Source organism: Oryctolagus cuniculus, chromosome 14, assembly GCF_964237555.1.
Source record: "Oryctolagus cuniculus chromosome 14, mOryCun1.1, whole genome shotgun sequence".
Classification (NCBI taxonomy): Eukaryota; Metazoa; Chordata; class Mammalia; order Lagomorpha; family Leporidae; genus Oryctolagus; species Oryctolagus cuniculus.
The window spans coordinates 61947972-61970098 of NC_091445.1; the positions used below are offsets into that span (position 1 = coordinate 61947972).

Genomic DNA, 22127 nt, shown 5'->3' on the forward strand with positions numbered 1-22127 from the left:
AAGTTAAGGGAGAGTTAGATCTTATCACTGTTTAAAATTCCTTATCCCTTTGTTTTTCCTCTCTTATACCTCTTAGCTTCTCAAAGCCTCTTTCTCCTTACCCTGACTCTCAAATTCTTTCTCTAGAGGGCCTCTTTATTTAGTAGGATCAAGTGTGTGGGAAGGAATCATAAGAAAAAGCCTTTTCTAAGTTATGGCCCGAATCCTTGAGAGTTCTACTCCAAGAGCTGCTGTGAGATGCATCTAGGATGTTTCCAGTCACTCTAGAGTGGGGTCTTATTGTTGTTGATGAGATCATTTCTGTCACTGTCTTTTCTTCCTCAGTATATGTGGTCTTGCACCTGTTTAAAGTAAGCAGAAGCCACCAGACAGGTCATTAAGAGGGTAGAAGTTCATGAACAGAACAGTTTATGTATTTGATTCAGATGGTGAATGAACATTTTATTCTCTTCATTTCAACCCTTTTATTAAAACTCAGGGCACCCTTATCTGGCCTACCCAAAAGGTGAAAAGATCAGAGGAAATAGCAACCCCGTTCCCAAATGAGACAAAAGAGCCTAAACTCTGGGCTCAGAAAACATTTTTTACATGACATTTTCTGGACAGCAATATTGGCACTTTATAGAGGGACATTAAGGTAGAGAAAATAATAAAATTAATAAAAGAATATTGAGGATAATCTGTGACACAGAAAGATGAACTAAACTGTTGAATTAGATTTTTCCAGCACTGATTTCTTAAGGAGTCATCGTTATAAGAGGCTGCGCAAATTCTAATGCCTCCAGTGCACTGGGAGGAGAGTCTGTCTCTGCCTCTCATTCTCCAGCAGCAATGTACAAAAGTACAGATCATGTCTTGGTGCCCTGGGATTTCTTCATCCTGATGACCTTGGGTATGACCTTGAGTATTCTGTCTCAAGAATCCTGACTCATAAAATGGCAAATTCTTTAGGAAAATCCGTCACTTTAGAGAGAATTTTAGAGGGTCAACACAGGATTGTTCATATGTGTGTTTGAGAAATGTGATTCTGAGTTCAAGACCCTGGTTTACTCACAGCTTTTCTAGAACGTGTCTACCGTATTAGAGAAATGTTCTACACAAATATTCACCGGGCCCAAGCATTTCCAACAGCAGGGCAGCCCATCTGGGAAACAGCCCCGGAACCCCTTCAGACAAACTCCCTGTGTCAGGGTGACCCAAGAGTTGCTGAGCTCCTGCCAGCTCATTTGTGGCCAGTATTTTTCACAGATGCTCCCTGGTGAGTAGCAATTTCCGGATATTTTTCAAATGGTTTTCATCCTGCCAGCTGGGCACAGTGCAGGGACTTCAGCTTGGAGAACGGAGCCGGATGGGCCAATCAAAGGCGGCTTGTTGGCCTCATTTGGATTAGCCCAGATTGTTCAAGCCTTGCCCTGGGGTTGGCATCACCCCCAACCTAGTCTTTTCTCCCTGTTGATTTCCACCCTCCCCTTCCCACTTCCCTAATCTTCTCTGCCTCTGGTATGAGATCACCATCCTGTATCTACCCTCTCCCATTATCTCCTCCCCATGCAGGCGACAGGATGGAGTGAGGACAATATTCTAGGAATTACAAGAGGTAATTCTGGACCCAGTTCTGCCAGTAACTAGCTCCATGGCTCTGGTCAAGTTGTTCAGCCTCTCCGGATCTCTCTCTCCTCTTTGGTAAAATGAGGGAGCCCACGAGGTCAGGGAAGACCTTTTCCAACAGCCGACCCTTCTGCCCCTCCACACACACCACCACCACCGCCAAATGTGTCTTCTGAGATGTCAGAACCCAGGACTTGAGAAGGAAAGCTGTGTCAGTGCATGAGCCTGCTTCAGCGACACCCTGGAGTTGAGTATTAAATCTGGGAAAAAGGCACGAATTCCATCATGAACACTGCAGAAGGGAAGAAGCTGAAGGAAGTGCAGGCCTAGAAAAGCTGACGCGGCATGGATGGTATCTCCTCAGTGTGGGCCTTTCAGGACTCCCCTGACTAATGGACAGTGAATCAAAATTTGCTGTTTGTGACCTTTAGGATATGCGCAGATGAAAATTTCATTATTAAAGAATAAAAGAAATGAGAAAAATTCTAGAAAGTTCAACTTGATTTCTACTATCATGCTTGAAATTAAAAGTGACCTTTTCTTAGAATATAGATATAATACAAAAATTTGGAGGCTACTAAAAATATAAGCCATGAAATAAAATCACTCACGATAGAGATAACACCTGTGAGTTTTGGTAATTTTTCTTCTACCTTTTCTGATCTGGACACCATAGAGACAGTCTCCATGGTTTTGAGGGGTCAGTCTTAGGCCAAACCATTCTGGCCCATGGAAATCTCTGAGCCCTCTAGAAGTCAAAGCACCACACTACTTCTCATCTTCTTTTTCATAGTTGACCCTTACCCAGGATGAAAAATAATGCTACCAGGTGACTATTTAAATATGTGGCAGCATTGGAGGTGAGCTTTGAAACTTGCTGTCACTCTACAATAATAAACAAACTTTTGTGTGTTTCTCTGTTTCAGTAGTGGGGAAAGGCACTTTTTCTTATATGCACTTTTTTCTCCTCTGTTTTAATTCTTCAGTGGCTTTATCTTGCCCTTTTGATAAAATCCATACTCCTCAGGATCAGATCCCTGCCTCTCTTTCTGCGGCTGTGGCTTGTACCACTGTGTGCCCTGATAGGACTGGTCCTGTGCCCTGGTTGCAACTCTTCCTGAAGCACTCTTCTTTTCCTGCTGCCTAATGTATCCTCCAGACCAGGTCAGGCTCCTCTGCTGTGTGCTCCCCATGGAGCCCTCTCATCTGCATGCTCTTTATATTCTAGTGTAATGTCTTACTTTTTGCCTTTCCTAGTAGAATCTAAATGCCCTGAGAACAATGACAAGCTGTTTGTTCAGCATTATATGCCCTTCCCAAAGCGCAGGCTTTTTGTAAAGTGACTGTTCAAGAAACATTTGTTGAATTCACTAGTGAATAAATGTCAGCCTTAATCCAACATAAATAAAGAAAACTCAAGATAACATATGCATACAACACTATTTTTCAGAATGGGAGATTTTGTAAGTAGTCAGCTCTGCAGAGAGAGAAAGAAATATATTTGTGCCCTTTTATGATCTACAACATCCTACTAGGGAAAGTTGATACTGAGACTTTAATATAGCTTTTGTATTTGATGCTGCTACTCTTCAACCTCACCAGAGTAGAATAGGAACTAGAAGGATGAGCAATACCCCTGGTTCCTACAACCCCAGATAGCAGTATTAGCACTGTATGATACCGTCATCCTTTTTAAGGAGATGAGAGGCAACTTCTAGCATCAATAACAAAAGGCACTTCAATGAATGATTTCCTACTAGCACCACAAACCTGACAGTGATAAGGCATACATGTAGTGAACCTCCAGTTACCAGACAAATGGAGAACTGGGGTTCAATCAAAAGTAGCAGAAACCCCAAAGTTACTCATATTTGGTATTCTACACATCATTGAATGGATGTTGCAATCAGTTCTGTCTTTATAATGGCAGTACAAGGGCTCACATTCTCTGAGAAGTCCTTTACCTTCACAGGGAGGGTCCAAGAGAGAGTAAAATCATGAAAGTCAACCACTTCTAATACGCCCAAGGCCATGTCTATTCCTAGCTGCAAAGCAGCAGCCTACTCCTCCCCCCAGGCCAGTTCTCTTACTGTCTTCCAAAAATGTAGAAGGGAAGGGATGAAAAGACATGCAATATCCTAGCATTCTGAGAAGGGAGACTTTAATCATTCTGTCATGTTCATAAGACTTACAGTTATTTACAATGATTACATAAAATATGAAACTAGATTATGGCCTTTTTGCTCTATAAAAGTGTGAAAAAAAAAACTCCCCTCCTTTACCATCAGAGAAAATAAAATTATGAACAACCACACCTGAAGGAGAGACTTACCTTCCACGTTCTTTAAGCCTCCATGGCCATTCTGTTCATGCTCCAGTTAGATTATTACTCATGCAGTGCTTATTCCCAGTTTCAAGTCATTTCTTGTACTTACTGGATGCCTGGAAGAAAAATTTTTCCCTCCCCCTTTCACAGTCGGGAATCCAACCTGCTCCATGAAGACTGCTATGGTTTGCATGTTGATAGTCCCCCAGTTACAAAGCTTAATCCATAACGTGATTCCACTGGGAGGTGTTAGAATCCTTAGGAGGTGAGGAGCCTAATGGAAGGTCATACTATCATTGAAGGCAATGTAATTTCCCCAGAAGAGTTGCTATAAACCTTAGTTCCACTCCTGGCTCAAGACGTGACCATTTGCTCCAGCACTTATCCCTGGTGTTGCCTTCTGCTGACCTCATCAAAGTCCAAACCAGTGATCTTAGACTTGGAACTTCCTAAACTATGAGCCAAATAAGCCTTTCCTCTTTATAAGACTAATTGCCTTAGGTATTTTGCTGTAGAAACAAAAAGCTGACTAACACAATGACTAATTTCCTGCTGCCTTCTGATATAACTATAACAAAATACATATAAGATCTCTATGAAGAAAACTCTAAAACTCTGATGAAAGAAGTCAAAGAAGAGCCAAATTAAATAGATATTTGTGTTTATGCATAGGAAAACTCGAACTGTCAAGATGGCAGATCTTCCCAGATTGATCTATAATTTCAGCAAGATACCAGTAGAGATCCCAGCAAGTTATCAACAAACTTATTTAAAGTTTATATGCAGAGTCAAAAGATCCAAAAGAAGTAACACAATGAAGAAGAATAAAGTCAGAAGACTGACAATACCTGACTTCAAGACTTAGTGTAAATCTATAGCAATCAAGATAGTGTGGGATTGGTAAAAAAAATAAATAAATAAATAAGCTATTCAACAGACAGAATAGAGAATCCAGCAATAGCCACACATAATCAATTGATCTTTTTTTTTTTTTTTTTTTTTTTTTTTGACAGGCAGATTTAGAGAGAGACAGAGAGAAAGGTCTTCCTTTCCGTTGGTTCACCCCCCAAATGGCCGCTACGGCACACTGCGCCGATGCAAAGTCAGGAGCCAGGTGCTTCCTCTTGGTCTCCCATGCAGGTGCAGGGCCCAAGCACCTGGGCCATCCTCCACTACCTTCCCTGGCCACAGTAGAGAGCTGGACTGGAAGAGGAGCAACTGGGACCAGAACCCAGGGTGCTGGTGTTGCAGGCGGAGGATTAGCCAAGAGAGTCGTGCTGCTGGCCAGTCAATTGATCTTTGACAAAGAAACAAAGGTAATACAATGGAACAAATATTATCTTTTCAACAGATGGTTTTGGAACAACTGTACATTCATATACAAAAGGATTTAAATACATACCTTATACTCCTCACAAAAAATTAACTCAAAATGGGTCATAAACTTAAATGTAAAATGCAAAAGTACAAAACTCTTAGAAGGTGACTTAGGAGAAATTTAAGATTACCTTGAGTTTGGTGATGCCTTTTTTTTTTTTTTTTTTTTTTGACAGGCAGAGTGGACAGTGAGAGAGAGAGACAGAGAGACAGAGAGAAAGGTCTTCCTTTGCCGTTGGTTCATCCTCCAATGGCCGCCGTGGCCGGCAGGCTGTGGACAGCGCACCGCGCTGACCCGAAGGCAGGAGCTAGGTGCTTCTCCTGGTCTCCCATGGGGTGCAGGGCCTAAGTACTTGGGCCATCCTCCACTGCACTCCCTGGCCACAGCAGAGAGCTGGCCTGGAAGAGGGGCAACCGGGACAGAATCCGGCACCCCGACCGGGACTAGAACCGGCGCTGCAAGACAGAGGATTAGCCTAGTGAGCCACGGCGCCGGCCTTGGTGATGCCTTTTAATTGATAAATCAAAAGGCATAAAGAAGGGTGGTCATATGGCACAGCAGCTAAGTCAGTGCTTGGCAACCTACATTTTAAGTCAGAGCTAATCTGTTTCTGATCCAGCTTACTGCTCATGCTTATTCTGTGAGGCAGCAGATGATGGCTCAATTCCCTGGGCCCGTGTCACCCATATGGGAGACACATTGAGTTCCAGGTTCCTGATTTCGACCTTGCCCAGTCCTAGCTGTTGGCAGGTATCTGAAGAATGAGCCGGTGGGTGGAAGCACGCACACTCTCTCTCTCCCCCTTCCACTCTCCCTCTCCATCTCCCTTTGTGTGTCTACCTTTCAAGTGAGATGAAAATAAATTTTTAAAAGGCAGAAGCCATGAGGTGAATAATTGATAAACCAGAGTTCATTTAAATTAAAAACTTCTATTCTGTAAAAGACAATGTCAAAAGAGTGAGACAATGAATCATGGTCTAAGAAAAAATATTTGCAAAAAAGCATATAGATGAAAGACTGGTATCCAAAATATACAAAGAACACTTAAAACATAACAATAAGAAAACAAGCAATTTAATTTAAAAATTGGCAAAAGACTTTAACATATACTCAGCAAAGAAGATATAGAAGATAAATAAGCATGTGAAAAAATGTCATATGGCACTAGAAAGTTTCAAACAAGAATATCAGTGAGATGTAAATCTATTAGAATCACCAAAATCCAAAACTAGCAACACCAAATGCTAATAAGAATGTCAAGCAACAGGAACTTCTGTTCGTTTCTAGTAGTGCAAAATGGTACGATGACTTTGGAAGACAATTTGGCAATCTCTGACAAAACTAAAATTCTCTTACCTTACAGTCCACCAATCATGCTCCTTGGCATTTACCCAAAGGTATTAAAGACTTAGGTACATACAAAAACTTGCATACAAATGCATGTAGTTTTATTCATAATTGCCAAAACTTGGAAGCAACCAAGATGTTACCAAATAAGTTAATAGAGAAATAAGCTGTGGTACATCTACACATTGGAACATCATTCAACAGTAAAAAAGAAATGAGTTATTAATCATAAAAAGATAGGAAACTCAGACGCATATTAAATGATAGAAGTCAATTTGAAAAAGCCACAAACTGTATGATTCCAACTATTTGACATTCTGGACAAGGCAAAACTACAGAGATAGTAAAAGGATCAGTGGTTGCCAGGGGTTAGGGAGAAAGGAGGGGTGACTAACTGGGGCATAGTGGGTTTTAAGGCAGTGAAATTACTCTACATGAGACTATAATTGTAGGTATAAGCCACTATACATTTATCAAACCCATGGCATGGGTTCAGCAAGCCTGAACCCTAATGTAAACTATGGATTTTAGGAGATAATAATATAGATTCATTGATTATAACAAATGTGCTGTCTGATGAGAGATGATGGTGGTGGGTGCTGTGTGTACACGAGGATCAGGAAGGATATGGACAATCTCTATACCTGTCACTCAATTTTTATCTGAACCTATAACTCAAATAGCCTAATAGTCTATTTTTTAAAAATCTGAAATTGTTTTAAAATGTGGACTTCGGGACTTCAGTTTTCAACAATAAGCCAATGTTCCTGTGGTCTAATAAAAATGTTATATTTCCCTCCTGAAGGTGGCGTTTGCGTACTGTGATCGAAGTCTTCCCTCATTTGTTAAGGGGGAAAAAAAGAAAAAAAATTTTACCAGACAGTAAAACAACTCATAAAACTGTCATGAGTAATTCTAGCAGGTGGGCTGAAATGGAAGGCTGCTCAGAGCCCCTCTGCTTTTCCATGACAGAGGTGAGCATTTATAGATTAGGATTATGGACTAACCTGTGAACACCGAGACCCATAACTCAATTTACGAGTACTTAGAACTGAAAGCATATTTGCAGAGCTGACGCCTTGGGATTTGTTACAGGTTCCAGAAACTTCATGGACTACAAAAGGCCACAGTATCTGGCTGAGATGGCCTGACAGGAGTGAGAAGTCTCAGACCGGCACAGAACTTGTGACCAATTTACTCTTAGCCACTAACAGTTGCATTTGGGAAATATTTAAAACAGAGGGAAGTTCCCTATAATTAAAAAGTACATAAACATAACCTCTGTGTAAGGATTCCCTCCAAAACATGTTAAACTCACAGAGTTCGTAATGTCAAGAGCAACAGAGGGCCTAGTAGTCTGCAATAGAGAAGACTCCTAGAGTGAACAATCACTCAGTTCTAAGACAGAACACGCTTTACACAAGCAATAACATAAACAAATCTCAAAAACAAGACTCTGAGCAAAAAAGCCATAAAAGAGTACACATGGTATGCAGATATTTATGTCAAGTTCTATGACACAACCCATCCACAATGACAGAAATCAGGCCAATGGTTATGTAGGGCAGGGTTATGTGAATTGACTGCAAAGAAGCATGAAAGAAATTTCCATGTGATGCTATTTTTGTACGTTTTGGTTGCAGTGATGGTTATGCGACTGTATACCTTTGTCAAAACTCATCTAACTGCACACTTATATCATGTACATTTCATTGTATACAAATTGTACCTCAACAAAGCTGACTTAATAGACAGATACTTTTCAAGTGATTCAAATGCACATATAAATTTGAGAACTACTGACTCCTTGTTCCTGGAGAATAAGCAAATCTTAAATGCCCTTGAGCCACATCAAGGCTTCTTTTTTTTCTGCATTTATACTTTTTGCTTAAAAGATTTATTTATTTATTCATAAGGCAGAGTTACAGAGAGGCAGAGGTTGAGAGAGAGAGAAAGTCTTCCATGCACTGTTTCACTCCCCAAATGGCTGCAATGTCCCGAACTGGGCTGAAGCCAGGAGCCAGGAACTTCTGGGTCTCCCACATGGGTGAAGGGGCCCTAGGACTTGGGCCATCCTCTACTGCTTTCCCAGGCCGTAGCAGAGAGCTGGATAGGAAGTGACTTGAACCGGCACCCAAATGGTATGCCAGCACTGCAGAAGATGTCTTTACCCACTACACCACAGCATCGGCCCTCTGCCTTTATACTTTAATTGAGGGGGCAGCAGTGTGGTGCAGTGGCTAAGTTGTCCCTAGGGAAGCCTGCGTCCCTTTTCAGACTGTCTGATTCAAGACCTGGCTATTCTGCTTCCAATCCAGTTCCCTGCCAATGATCCTGGGAGGCAGCAGGTAGAGCTCCAGTTCTAGGGTCCCTGCCACTCATGTGAGAGACCCAGACTGAGTTCTGGGCTCTTGTCTTCAGCCTGGCCTAGCCCTAGCAGTTGCAAGCATTTGGGAAGTAAGCCAGGAAATGGAGAGCTCTCTCTGTTTCTCTTTCAAATAAAAAAGAGAAATAAAAGAAATGCACTTCCATGCAGAGAATATCTAAACCTCAGGGCACCTTCAAGATCTATTTGTCTGACTTCTGACTTTTTTTTTTCATAGGAGAAAGCTAAAACTTAGAAAAGTTGACAATGTATTATATAAGAATTCCTAACAGCCTTTGCTTTTCTCTGAGTACCACAATGAGTCTGAAGCAAAGAGAACATGAAGTGGCTAGTAGATATTCCATTCTCTAAATTAATTTCTTTATTCCTCATCACCATCTACAGTACAGAACTGCTTGGTCATCTGAGTCAAGGAAACAAAGTAGAATCAAATCTCATTAAGAAATGGTTGTTAACACTTTGACTTCAGATTTGTTCATTCACTCATACAATAACCATCATATATTTTGGAATGCTTTCTAATCATAGTTTAGGCACAAGAGATTCGAAAATGAAGAGGACAAGATCTGTGTCCTCAAAGTGCTCATATTATAGCCATTAATAAAGAAATAGGGATATGAGAACAAGACCATTTCAGACTGAGAAGTGTTTGAAGAGAACAAACAGGGTGACTGAGTAACTGAGGCTTACTGGGGCAGGCTGCTCCAAGGTCATGATTCTGCAAAACATGAGATGAGATTGAAGGTGATTATCTTCAATACTTAAGGAGCTGTCATCTGGAGGAGAAAACAAGCTTGTCTCATGCTGACTCAGGGTGGGTAGTCAGAACCAAAAAGAGTGGAAGAGACAGAAGTTGAATTAAGATCAGCCTAGGGAAAAACTTCCCAGTCTAATAGAGGACATTAGTTGAGGGCGTACTAGTCCTAGCTTCCTTCTTTACAGTATTTTGTTTAATTCTTAGAAAAATTCTGGGTGGTAGGTGGAACAACGTCCAGTGGAAGGAGTGATTTCCCCCTCACAAGAGTCACATACACTCAATTGGAATGGCTATGTGTTAGGGATTCTGGAGAAGACATTCTTTATTGAGCACCAGAGATATCCTATTGTCTCTCCCATTGCTAAATTAGCTTAGGTCTAAGCTGAATAATTTGTTCAACAAATGCATGTTACTGTGGATTTCAGAAGCTTAGCTGTGTTGCTGATGTCTGTAAACCTATGCAACTCTACAATCATCCAGATACACATGCCCTGGCTCGGTACTGGGCACACCACAGGTGCCCAATTTATGTTTCCTGAAATAAAAATGAGCTCCCTTGCTGAAGTAGTGACAGGTTAGATGGGGATCCCTTCAATTTGGGGACACCAACCCCTGCAGGTGCTCTCCTAATTTTGTCAGAGAAACCATTGGAAAAACAAATTAGGCATAGTGCAGATTCCAGTTCAGTTAATGGAAAGTTACTGAAACTTCTTCAACAATAATAGGGTGTCTCCAGTTTAAGCATTTAACCATGAATTCGTGGGAAGGCCTTCATTGAACATTCTCCCTGAGGAATGCAGCAGAATGCCATTCTAATGCCTCTTTCAATGAGAAACCAGAACACGGGCAAGACCCGCTTCCCACGATGGATACCAACAAGCAGCAGAAAGGACAGTGAGCTGCCCGTGACCTAGAAATTCTGCCTGGCTCATTTCCTTTCATGAGGAGAAAATTGGCTTGATTTTCTTCGGGAAAATAAAGATACATATGAAGAGTAAGTAGCTTGGTTAGAAGGCTCTTAAACAAATGTCTCTCCAGAGAGAGTGGCAAGTCCCTACCCTGGAAGGACAAGTGAAGACACAGATATCTCGTGCAAGAACGAAGTAGATGTGCTTGATTCCTTTCACTCTTTGAGTCATCGCTTGGTCAAAGTTGCTCAACTGCAGACCCCACCTGGCTCTGCATGGAAGATCACGTTCAAGTTACAGTACACCGTGCAATACACAAGATTCCCATGAGCCAGACATGCTCCAGGCACCTCTGGATGGCTGCTCTTCATGCTGCACCCATGTCTTCTGTCTTTCCTCCTAAATTATTTTTCTACCATAAATTAAGACCACGTCTTCCCTTTCATTCTAGCACAACACCCAGCAGGGAGAGAGAAAGAAGAGAGAGTTACCTGATAAGCATATAAGAGGTCTTTAAAAAGTTCAGGAAAAATGTGCATTATGAAAAGACTACACAGGAATTTCAAAATTTTGCACCAAAATAAACATCTTTTAATTCCATTTTCCTTGAAGATTTTGAATTGATGAATGAATGCTGTTTCATAAACTTAGGTTTTTGTGCCCAATGATAACTAACTATTCTAACTGAACATCTCAAGGTGCTAAGCACTGTGCCAAACACTTTACTGATATTACCTCACTTAGTCCCCGATACAACACTATGCAGTGAGCCCTGTTGCCGTCATCACTATTTTCATATGAAGAAACAGGCTGACTTGGAACCACTAAGCTATTCTGCAGATTGGTTCTTACCCTGTGGATGTTGCAGGAACGCGTAGGGTAGCAGTGTGTGGGAAGTCTGTGGATTTCTCTGTGCCAACTCAGAGTCAGTGTCCAGTCACAATACAATTGCACATTTCTTAGCAATCTGGATGCTACTTGGGTAGAGTTGTTGACACTTTTGAATGCAGAGAGAAAAGCTGAGAGTTTAGAATGACTTTTCTGCCTCTCCTTTTCCCTTGTTCTTCCCTCCTGTTTACAGTGTCAACAAGGGGCATCCAGACTGAAGGCTCCAAACTAAAGCAAGCCTGTGTTTTCCAGTGTTTCAGGGAGTGTAGGTAGCTGCCTAAGGCTTTCAGATCCTACTGCAATGGATGTTTTACTTCTAACTTGATGAAGTGTGAAGATTTTTCAGAGTTTATGAATCCTACGTCTCAATTTATTTTTTAAATAAATGGCCAATTACTAGGAAATTACTCTGTGCTGCATGCTGTGCTAAGACCCTTGGCTGTATGAGCTCAATTAATTCTGAAGACAACAAACACTTTATAGATTTTTTTCATGCTTATTTTTATTTATTTTCACCTACTTGTAATGTAGAGTAACAAGAAAGAGAGAGAGAGAGGGATTTTATTTGCTGGCTCATTCCCCCCAAATGTTTGCATCAGCCAGGGCTGTGCCAGGCTACAGCCAAGAACCCAGAACTCCATCTGGGTCTCCCTGGTGGATGGTAGGGGCCCAAATACTTGGGGCATCATCTGCTGTCTCCCAGAATGCATTAGGAGGAAGCTCAATCAGAAGCAGAGGATCCAGGCCTCAAACCAGCACTCTGATATGGGACACAGATATCCCAAGTGAGGGTTTAACCTGCACCACCACACCACACCACCCACCCAACCTTTACTGACTTAAATTGTTTTCCTTTAGATTTGAAGTAACATGTTGGTTTGCAGAGAGATGACCAGGCAGTGGTAACAACTATGGGTTGCACATTCACCTATAGAAAGGAGGAATAAATAAAAAAGCTTTTACAGATGATTTTTATCAACCTAGACAAAACACACTGGCTCCTTGACAATCTATTCGTCTGTCTTGATCAACCTCCAATGAGCCAAGACAATCACTGGACTTCGGGCCCAGTGCAACCATGTGAATGCACTCCACCTGGCCCTCTGAGCTAGCAAACCCTTCATCTCACACAGTTCATGAGCCAAGAGGGCAAGGTGTAATGGCAGAAAAAACAACTCTAGGTTTAAATTTTATCTTCGACTTCAGGCACGACAATCGCCTTTGCTTAAATTAGAAAAAGGTGCCCCACGTGCAAAGAGTTTGATGCAGTGCTGGTAGGCAGATGGCACCGTGGGCCTTTCCTCCAGGTGCATGCAGTTCAGTGCCAGGCCGGGGCTCAGTGAGAAGAGCACAGAGCCGGATTTCAGCCCCAATTCACCCCACGGGCGGGCATCCCTGAACAACCTGCAGAACTGTGTGCAGCAAGGCCTCCATCAAGAGAAACGAGAGTGTCCCAAAGTGACAGTCCATGGACCCCAGCCCAAAAACAGATGGATATCATTGTTCTGATCACATTTGAAAGAATTTGAATTGCCTGTTAACCTTAACAGCTATGAGATTTCACACAAAATGATTTCAAGGTTTTCTCAACAAATTAGAAAAGATCTGGACAAACTGGCTCTGCATTCCTGCATAGCAAATTGGATTGGAGTTCAGAAGTGCTGTCTACTTTACACATTTACTTATTTTTTTATTTTATATCTTGGATTTCATTCCATATTAGCACATACATAACTACCATATTCTTTTTTAAATTATTATTTGTATTCAATTTTTGAATGAATGATACTTGCATGTAGTACAAAATTGAAAAGATGCAAAACGTTATAAACACACAGCATAAACACACAACTACCCAGAGCTACTCAGCCAGAGGTAACCAGTGCTACCAGTTATTTGTGTCCTTCAGAGATGTTTCATGAATGCACAAGGAAATACATATGCAGGATTTGTAAGACATCATCAACTGCAAAATGCGCCATTATTTTGTGTTCACCAAAAGAAAAATTATCCCAGTAAAATCATGACACCATGCCTTAAGGATGCTCCTGCCTGAACCAGGAATCAGTTAAGTCAGCTCCCTCATTGCTCATTGAAATTTCTCCCATCTATTCAAAGGGCTGGCCAGTTTTTTCCACCTTCTATTGGGTGGCTTGGAATCTGGCACACAGTATCTCAGTAAGAAAATGTAACATGACTTCAGCTGCATTAGACTTAGCTGTTGCTTTGATGTCTGTATGAGAGTACTTCAAACAATTTATGGGAAAATTGAACTAGAAAATAAGCTTATTTTTGTGTCAAAATTGTGAAAGTCATGCAGAATTTTTTCATCACATACATTTTCGTGAACTTTTGATGACAGTCTCTTATACATGGATGTCAATTTTCTTACACACCAAAATAAACTTAAATTGTAATTCCACTTTCCATGAACTTCTACAAGCAACCTCACATACATAATTAATAGATGCTATTCCCCTAATTTCTTGTGCTATACAAAGTGAGGTAGGAATCTCACTGTATTTTTTTCCCAATGCTGTCTCTGTTTCCTGTTGTCTTCCCTTGGACCACTTCACTTACATTGTTCGAACCCTACAGAAACTTTAATTCTCAATGCCTGGACTAATGGACAGCTGGCTGCACAATGCAATTACCAATCTCAATGATAGCCCATGTGCAATGAGGGGTGGGGGGGCTCAGCACAGGAAGCAAGGCCCTCTCCGTAAGACCCCATGTAACTGTGCACCTAGGCTCAACTGGGAAAAGCCCTGAGGGAGCCTGAGCATGACTGGGGTTGTGAGGTTGCCTGAGCTGGGGCCTTCTGACCTCTGGCTTGATTTGCCTCCCTCTAGTAGGTGACATGTGTGAGTCACTGGTCAGGGAAGCAAAGAAACCAAGCAAGATTCGAATCAATACGAGGCAACTTGATGAAGAATGGAGCTGAAATTTAAGCCTAGGAATAGGTTTCCATGTTAACAAGAAACATATAATAACTTGGATGCACATTGACCTGGTTGTTCTAAGACAGATGCACCTAAATTATATCTGGGACTTCAAAGATTAAATTTTTAGATTTGAGTTCTCTACTTGAGTACCCTAGGGCACCTGTGAACAAGCTACTCTCTGGGACTCCATCTAATAGTCTAGTCTACCTAGGGATGTGTTTACAGTAGAATCTAAATCAAGGTTCTTAAAGTTTTTGCACAATAGATATATGTGAAATACATGTAATTTTGTATAAATTTCAGAGAAGTCAGACTTAATTATGTCCTCCTATTGTTTCCTATACATGACTGCCCAGTGCTTGTCTTTACGCATATCCAAGTGTCACCTATTTTCTCATTGTCACAGAGACACTATTTAATGGTTCTCAGCAACTATACACTAAAGATATTTCTCAACTCTTATTCCTTGAGAGAGTAATAAAATAGCCTGGTAGAGGATACTCACAGCCCTAGTATCTAAACTGCTTCCTCTGCCCCCATGAGAGAGCCTCCTACTCCCAGAGTAAACACACATGCCCACTTTCCCAACATCTATGCAGCCAGGGCCCAGACCACAGGCTTATTTCTACCCTAGACTTGGAATTCGAAACTGGTCACACAAAAGAACAGAACCACTCCCCTTCTTCTGGAGAAGGTGACCACAGCCACACAAGCTCCTCTCTGCTCCTGGAGGCAGCAGTGGCAGCTGTCTCTGCAGCAGTGCCTGGCCTGGAGGTGGGGGGAAAGGGAGGCAATGCCAGGGACAGTGGTCTCTGACAGCACAGGTTCACTGTGACATTTGGGCATTGTGCTTGGCTGATTCTCTGATCTGAACTAAGAGCGAGCTGTCCTTTAATAAATTCCTATTCTGCTTAAATTAGCTAGTTGGTTTCTATTGTTCACAACTACAAAGCTGTGTGACATAAACATTATCCTTCTTGAATGAATACAATGAGTTAGAAATTATTTTCCACTAAGAGATTTCTTGGAAAGCCAGCTATCATAGTGGCTTGCGGATTAGGGGGACCAGAATGTTGAAACTACACAATTAAACTATAATACTGTATTTCCCTTTTGCACCCTAATAAGTTGTAAAAGCAACAGCAGCAAAAATGTTAAATACCGAGAAACCTCTTGAGCTATTCTTCCATAATTCCATCAATTACTTTGTTACGATGATAAATTTATGATCATTTGGAACTAGCCAATGAGACAGTGTGCATGTCATACGCCCCACAGTGCCAGCCCCCCGAAGCCAAGGGGGATTGCCAGGATCCCCAGGATCCCCAAATCCTCAGATATTCAAGTCTCTTCCATAAAATGGCATAGTATTTGTGTATTATCTATATGCATCCTCCTATAGCTTTCCACAATATTTAATGTTTAATGTAAAGATCACATAAAAGTTGTTATAATGCATTGTTGAGGAAATAATAACAAGACAAAATATTTATATGTGTAGAATAGACACAATTGTTTTCTAACTATTTTCAACTGCAATTGGTTGAATTTGTGGCTATAGAACCTGCAGATGCAGAGGACTGACTATATGAGGTACCTCGAAAAGTTGTGGAAAATGCTTAAATGGCTTATTTCAGTGCAAAAGTTTTTCAGAATCCATGTATAATGTTTTCATACTATGCCTTTCCTTGAAATTTTTGAAGATGTTTATATATACATTTTTGAGTGCCTATTGTGTGTCAGGACCTCCACTGGATGCTGGGTCAGATTCGTAAAAGAAAGAAGCTTTCCCTTTGAAATGAGTAAGACATTTCAACATAGTGTTACAAGTATTTTAACACTGCTACAGGGAGAGAAGCAACCTGAGCCTATTTGGGGTAGTCAGGGGAGAGTGGACTTTACTGTCTGGATTGAGCTCTTTTCCAAAGGCCAAGGTGTGGCCAGGTTATGTTCTTGAGCATATGTGAATTTCTAAGGTAATAAGTAGTGAGAAATATAGTTTTATCTTTGTTATTCTGAAAAGTCTGTGCAAAACTTTCAGAGTGTTCCCTAGGTTTTTCTGTTCCAAAGGGACTAAAGAATTTTTGTTTAGGCTCCAGTGGGTCTAAATCCAGCTCGATGTGATTGTTGCCCGCTGCCTGAAGAACTGATGAGAGTCCCACTGTCTAACTGAACACCTGAGGCTGGCAAGTCTATAAAGAAGTTTATTTTGGCTGCTGATTTATGGGGCTGGGAAGTCCAAGATCAGATGGTGCAGCCACATCTGGTGAGGTCCTTGTGGTGCTTCAGCTCATGGCAGAGGGCAGACAGGCAGCTGGTGCACACATGAGGAAAAGCCACGGCGTGGACCTGCTTTTCAGCGCTTTTCAGTGAGCTGCGCCAGTGCCGCACAACTGAGAACTCACTCATGAGAGAAGGGTGGGAATCCATTCACAAGAACTCCTCCCCCATGACCCAGACACCTCCCATTGGGTCCCATCTCCCCACACTGCCACGTTGCAGAATTCAGGTTCCCACACAGGACACACTCAAACCATAGCACGTACCAATTTAGGTATTTTCAGCCTGCTTTTTATTTTGTGTATCTTGCCTTTATCTGTGGTGAAAACTTGAGTGGGAACAGGTATTCACTCATTCAGAGCTGATGGAGAAAACAGACAGACTTAGTAGGACCTCTGAGGGGCCAGAAGCTCTCCTGCACAGGAGCCTTGCCTGAGGCTTGCCATTTTGAGGGGCCCAGGGAGGCTGTGTGTGGGAGGAGAAGGCAATTAGTTCACCAGGCCATTCTGTCGCCAGGGCTACCTAAACTGGGAAGCAGGCATTGCGGTAACAAGGTGCAAGGTTTATAGTCTTGTTTCCCACCATAACGGCACTTAAAGCTTTTCCTGGGGAATTAAGCAGGCCCAATCCTCATCTTCTGCACTTCCCACCCCAAATATTGCTTCCATTTTGAAGGAGCCATTTTATTCTATTGTGAAAAATAAATAAATGGCACAAAGAAATAAGAGAAACTCTTGTGAGCAAAACTTACAACAAAGGAGCTTGCTGCTTAGAGAGTTAAAAAGAAAATAAAACTGCTCTGAAAGTTCAATTTAAGATCAGTGTTTGGAAGGGAGAGCGCATATTTTCACAGCAACCCAGTTATAAATGGTGATTGGGTTCCCAGATGAGCCCACAAAGGACTACTTAACTCAGTGTTCCTGTAAAATCAATCATGTTGTCTTAGCCCTGTAAAATATTTTTATGCCATTTGCTATTTTTCACTATACTTATTAATTTTCTACTATACAAGCTCACTGGAGCAAACTTTAAAACTGGAGAAAAGTTTAAGAATGAAAATTCTCCAGGATCTACCTCCTAGAGATAACAATATATTCCAGTTACAGACTTACTGAAATATGATTAACACACAGTGAATTATAATATTTACAATGTATAATTGAGGGCAGGCATTTGACCTACCAATTAAGATACCCACATCCCATATCATATGACTGAGTTTGATTCCTGGGTCAGTTACCTATTCCAGATTCCTGTCAATTCAGACTTTGGGGATCAAGTGGCTCGGTTTCTGCCACCCACATGAGAGACCTGAATTGAGTCCCTGTCTCCTAACTTTAGTTTGGCTCAGTTCTGTCTGTGGGGCCATTTGGGGAGTAAACCAGAAAATGAAGTCTCTGTCTCTCTCTCTTTCTTTCTTTTTTCTCCCCACTGCCCCAGAAGAAAATGTATAATTGGGCACATTTGACATATGTGTATACCTGTGAAACTATCCTGTCACCACAATCAAAATAATGATTCAATCTATCACTCCCAAACATACACAAGATAAATCCCTCATACACAATAGTTATCCCTCCCTCTCACTCCCATGCCCAGCCAAGCACTGATCTGCTATCTGCCACTAAAGATTAGGTTATATTTTCTATAATCTCATGTAAATGGGTTTATGTAATATCCACTCATTTTTTTCTGTATGCTTTCATTTGGTATAATTATTTTGAAATTCATTCACATTGTAACCTGCGTCAATTGTTTTTAATTGCTAAGTAGTATTCTGTCAAATAGTTACAACAGTGTATCTATTCATCCACTAATGGGTATTTGTGTTGGGGCTAAGAAAACAATTTCTTCAATGAAGGCCTCAAAAGAAGTCTCAGAAGCAAACTTTCTCTCTGACTTCTCCTGCCTGTTGTGTTCCCCCCTCATTCTCCTGTGAGACCAGCCATAAAAACTAGAATTTCTCTTCTCTGAAACCAGAATCCCTTTTCCCCAAAGTCAGTCATAAAACTTAAAACCATTACTCTAACTTTCCCCTTACCTTCCTGTATAAGAGTTAGCCATAAAGAAATTAAGAGCCTCATGCTAGGAAGAGTCTTGCCCCATACCTAATAGGAAGAAATGATATAACTGAAGGGCCAATAAGAATCTGAACAGACAGGCTTTGTAGGGTTTTCCCCTCAGTTCATAGCTATTGCATTGTGACATCTGGTCTATCATATTTCTACACAGTTGCCTATGTTCATTGAACTTAAACACAAAAATGGAAAGTTCACCCTGGGTCTTTGGTCTTCATTCTGAAGTCTCCCATGTCACCTAAAACTATGATCAAATAAATGAGTTATGCTTTTCTGTTATTAATCTACCATTTATTATAGGAGTATTGGCTATGACCCCTTATGACAGGCAGGAAAAGATTTTCCCTCTTTCCTACTCCTATGTGGGCTTTTTGGTATCTTTTCCCAATATCAATGACCAAGACTCCAAATCTCTGACACTCACTGGTGTCCAATAATTCAATTATGGCACCAACCACCTGATGACCCTCTTTTCAGGTTCTATAATTCACTCAACTAATTCACAGGGTTTGGAAAAGCACTTTACTTATGATGACTGCTTTATCATAAAGGATTCAACTTAATAGCTAATGGAAGAGATTCATGGGGCAGGGATGGGAGGATGGAAAGAGCCACCTTCCAAGCATCAACTCAGAAGGTCTCTGACCACTGCTTTTGAAAGTTTTTATGAAATCTCGTTCTGTAAGCATGGTTAGTCATTAGTCAATAGTCACCCCATCTCACTTCTCAGAAATGAGATAGGGGTGAAAGTTCTAATCCCCTAAATATGGATTTGGTCTTTCTGGTGACCGATTCTACCCTGAAGTTATCTGGGGACTCTATTGTGAGTCACTTCATTAGCATACATTCAGGTAAGGTCAAGAAAGACTTGTTATAAATAATCAAAGATATTCCTACCACTCAGGAAATCACAAAAGTTTTATCAGACATGTGATTTGCAAATATTTTCTCCCAGGCTATGGCTTGTCTTTGCATTCTCTTAATGATATATTTCAAATAGTGGGAGTTCTTAATTTTGATAAAGTTCAATTTATCATTTTAAATGATTTATGCTCTGTTGATGTCTTTGACTAACCCAAGGCTATACAGATTTTCTCCCATGCTTTCTTCCAAAAGTGCTGTAAATTCTATTTCACTTATAGGCATAAGATTAACTTTTAGTTAATTTTTGTATGTGGTATAAAACATAAAGCGTAAGTCTAAGTTCTTTTTTTTTTTTCTCTTTATGGGTATCTAAATATCTTAGTGCCACTTGTTGAAAATACTTTCCTTTTGCTCCTAAATCACCTTTGCCCTTCTGTTAAAAATTAGTATATATAGTAAGGCTCAATATTTCCAATTTGTTCCACTGAACTCTGTGTCTAACTCTCATTATCTTGACAAATGCAGCTCTGTAAGTCATGTTGATATCGGGTAGCGATAGTCCTCCATTCAACCACTGAGGAAATGTATGAGAAACATCAGGCTGGGAGCTTTCCAGTGTTTCCCCCACACCTCCTATTTCTGTGAACTAGATAGAGTCTCCACTGCGTAGATATGAAAACTCAGGCTTAGAGAAGCAATGTAACTTGACCAAGGTTGTCCTGATAACAAGTGTTAGGAGCACTTAAAAGTACTTGGCTCTTAGAAAGTCCTTAGGAAGGACTCATTTACCCACGTGCACATCACTCTTTGCTCTAGAAATAGAAAAGGAGCCTCTCCAACTTCCAAAGAGGTGAGGACAGCACGTTGAGAAGATTCCTGGAAGGGCAATATTAATACTGTGACACCAATAGGTATCAAACTCTTGATTAACTCTTTCCTTTATTTTACCTAAAATTCATAAAAGATCTAGTGACAACCCCTCAGAACAGAATAAACTCTCCTACATCATTGCTCCCTCACTTGTATCTTGTGCCACCGGTGCCAACAGGATGGAAGTGGAATAAGAACTGTCTAATTCTATCAAATTCCCATTGATCAGCCTCCCCCTTGCAAGCCTTTGGGCTGTTTACCATTCTTAGGCAGAGAGAATACCAGCTATTGTCTTTCAGACTCAAACCCTCCCTTCTAAACTCCACTGCCTCATCATCTGGTGCACTGTTAGACTCTACCAAGGGGGAACTCTGGAGGAGGACTGCCAAGTAAGGCAGAGAGGACTTGCTCCTTCCTGCTTGCTTCGTGTTGGCTTTCACAAACATTTAGCCTAGCAGTTAAGACACTAGCTGGAGTGTTCATGTCCCTTATCAGACCATCTGAGTTTATCTTCCTGCTAATTGCAAACCCTGAGAGGCAGCAGGCAATGGCTCAAGTAATCAAGTCCCTGCCACCACATGGAAGACCTGGATTGAGTTCCTATCACCCAGCTTCAGCCTAGCCCAGCCTAGGTCATTGCGGGCATATGGGGAGTTCATCTAAGGATGGTAGCTCTATTTCTGCTTGCCTCTGTCTCTCAAATAAATAATTTAAAATGTTTTTAAAAAAGAATACTTGAGAATAGTGGCCCCTGGGTCACATTTCCTAGAGATACCTTAAATGCACTGGCCTTGGCATCTTCAGCTATGAAGAAATGAAGTAACCACCAATCCTGGCTCCAGAAAAATTGGCATGAGCCTCCTTATCTTGGAAAAAAGACACACAGATGGGGTACAAGCAGTGCCCCTCACTCGAGGCAAGGCAGCTAACTTGAACTGAGGTGGGGACAGGGAAATTGTGCCCCCTTCCAGGAACACCTGAGCCCAGAACTCCAAGTTCATTCAACTCCTGCAAGTTGATTAAGGGTTTATTGTTAATATTGTGGATCCTGGTGCCAGTCTGTCCATATTCAAACTCCACCAGTGCTTACTAGCTGTAGGACATTGGACAATTTTATTAACCTTTGTGTGCTGCAAAAGGGTTTTGTAAGGGTTTTAGATGAAGCATTTACAAAATGAGTAATCACAATCAAAATGAGAGGATGATCTGTGTGGGTATCAGAGTAAGCAGGGGAGAGAACACTTGTCCAGAGAAAATGTTTTGGCACGTAAGAGTTACGTTTGTTAAAAATTCTTCAGGTAGCAAGGAAAAAACCTAAAACAGTTGGCTACCCAGGGAGGTTTATTAGCTCTAAACCAGTCTGGAGTAAGGCGGCCTCAGCACATCAAAGCTGCTTCTGTTCCTGTTTCTTTTCTGCCGTCCCCAGCAGAACGGCTTTTCCCTGAGGCTGGTCCTCTTCTAAGCATTTCTAGATGGCTGCGGCAGCTCTCGG

The 22127-nt window shown here is 41.3% G+C and overlaps 1 long non-coding RNA gene across 1 annotated transcript in view; it reads right to left on the reverse strand.

Moving 5' to 3' along the window:
- The window catches only part of LOC103349605 (uncharacterized), a 29553-nt gene extending 25196 nt beyond the window's left edge, over positions 1 to 4357 (reverse strand). Inside the window, exon 1 of the long non-coding RNA XR_001794108.3 lies at positions 3941 to 4357. This is a non-coding gene — a long non-coding RNA (uncharacterized lncRNA). The remainder of the gene's footprint in view (positions 1 to 3940) is intronic.
- Positions 4358 to 22127: the final 17770 nt, after the last annotated feature.